This window comes from Phyllobates terribilis, unplaced genomic scaffold (genome assembly GCF_046119375.1).
Source record: "Phyllobates terribilis strain yellow unplaced genomic scaffold, ASM4611937v1 Scaffold_4231__1_contigs__length_63372, whole genome shotgun sequence".
In the NCBI taxonomy this organism is placed as follows: Eukaryota; Metazoa; Chordata; class Amphibia; order Anura; family Dendrobatidae; genus Phyllobates; species Phyllobates terribilis.
Genome location: NW_027366983.1, coordinates 1 through 2,500, shown reverse-complemented (window position 1 = coordinate 2,500; position 2,500 = coordinate 1).

The window sequence follows — 2,500 nt, the reverse complement described above, 5'->3', positions numbered from 1 at the left end:
AAAAAAAAATTTTTGGGGACTTAGAAAATTTTTCAACTTTTGTCAGACTTCCAGACAGGGGAGCGTGTCAGTGCGCGCATCCGATTTCAGTTCCAGAGCGATTCGCGCGATGAGTCCTTGATACTTAGTCGTTTTTGGCAAAATTTCTGACTTTTTGAAAATTTCACAATTTTGTGAAAACTTCCACAAAATGAGGTTCTAGTATGTTAGAGGGCATCCCAGGAGGGCTCCAAAAGTGTGGGTAAAATATATATCCCACAGGGGGAAAATTGAAAAAAAGTTGAAAAAAAAAATTTTTGGGGACTTAGAAAATTTTCACACATGTGTCAGACTTCCAGAGAGGGGAGCATGTCAGTGCGCGCATCCGATTTCAGTTCCAGAGCGATTCGCGCGATGAGTCCTTGATACTTAGTCGTTTTTGCAAAATTTCTGACTTTTTGGAAAATTTCACAATTTTGTGAAAACTTCCACAAAATGAGGTTCTAGTATGTTAGAGGGCATCCCAGGAGGGCTCCAAAAGTGTGGGTAAAATATATATCCCACAGGGGGAAAATTGAAAAAAAGTTGAAAAAAAAAATTTTTGGGGACTTAGAAAATTTTTCAACTTTTGTCAGACTTCCAGACAGGGGAGCGTGTCAGTGCGCGCATCCGATTTCAGTTCCAGAGCGATTCGCGCGATGAGTCCTTGATACTTAGTCGTTTTTGCAAAATTTCTGACTTTTTGGAAAATTTCACAATTTTGTGAAAACTTCCACAAAATGAGGTTCTAGTATGTTAGAGGGCATCCCAGGAGGGCTCCAAAAGTGTGGGTAAAATATATATCCCACAGGGGGAAAATTGAAAAAAAGTTGAAAAAAAAAATTTTTGGGGACTTAGAAAATTTTCACACATGTGTCAGACTTCCAGAGAGGGGAGCATGTCAGTGCGCGCATCCGATTTCAGTTCCAGAGCGATTCGCGCGATGAGTCCTTGATACTTAGTCGTTTTTGCAAAATTTCTGACTTTTTGGAAAATTTCACAATTTTGTGAAAACTTCCACAAAATGAGGTTCTAGTATGTTAGAGGGCATCCCAGGAGGGCTCCAAAAGTGTGGGTAAAATATATATCCCACAGGGGGGAAAATTGAAAAAAAGTTGAAAAAAAAAATTTTTGGGGACTTAGAAAATTTTTCAACTTTTGTCAGACTTCCAGACAGGGGAGCGTGTCAGTGCGCGCATCCGATTTCAGTTCCAGAGCGATTCGCGCGATGAGTCCTTGATACTTAGTCGTTTTTGCAAAATTTCTGACTTTTTGGAAAATTTCACAATTTTGTGAAAACTTCCACAAAATGAGGTTCTAGTATGTTAGAGGGCATCCCAGGAGGGCTCCAAAAGTGTGGGTAAAATATATATCCCACAGGGGGAAAATTGAAAAAAAGTTGAAAAAAAAAATTTTTGGGGACTTAGAAAATTTTTCAACTTTTGTCAGACTTCCAGACAGGGGAGCGTGTCAGTGCGCGCATCCGATTTCAGTTCCAGAGCGATTCGCGCGATGAGTCCTTGATACTTAGTCGTTTTTGGCAAAATTTCTGACTTTTTGGAAAATTTCACAATTTTGTGAAAACTTCCACAAAATGAGGTTCTAGTATGTTAGAGGGCATCCCAGGAGGGCTCCAAAAGTGTGGGTAAAATATATATCCCACAGGGGGAAAATTGAAAAAAAGTTGAAAAAAAAAATTTTTGGGGACTTAGAAAATTTTTCAACTTTTGTCAGACTTCCAGACAGGGGAGCGTGTCAGTGCGCGCATCCGATTTCAGTTCCAGAGCGATTCGCGCGATGAGTCCTTGATACTTAGTCGTTTTTGGCAAAATTTCTGACTTTTTGGAAAATTTCACAATTTTGTGAAAACTTCCACAAAATGAGGTTCTAGTATGTTAGAGGGCATCCCAGGAGGGCTCCAAAAGTGTGGGTAAAATATATATCCGGGGAAAATTGAAAAAAGTTGAAAAAAAAATTTTGGGGACTTAGAAAATTTTCACACATGTGTCAGACTTCCAGAGAGGGGAGCATGTCAGTGCGCGCATCCGATTTCAGTTCCAGAGCGATTCGCGCGATGAGTCCTTGATACTTAGTCGTTTTTGGCAAAATTTCTGACTTTTGAAAATTTCACAATTTTGTGAAAACTTCCACAAAATGAGGTTCTAGTATGTTAGAGGGCATCCCAGGAGGGCTCCAAAAGTGTGGGTAAAATATATATCCCACAGGGGGAAAATTGAAAAAAAGTTGAAAAAAAAATTTTTGGGGACTTAGAAATTTTTCAACTTGTGTCAGACTTCCAGAGAGGGGAGCATGTCAGTGCGCGCATCCGATTTCAGTTCCAGAGCGATTCGCGCGATGAGTCCTTGATACTTAGTCGTTTTGCAAAATTTCTGACTTTTGGGAAAATTTCACAATTTTGTGAAAACTTCCACAAAATGAGGTTTCTAGTTATGTTAGAGGGGCATCCCCAGGAGGGCTTCCA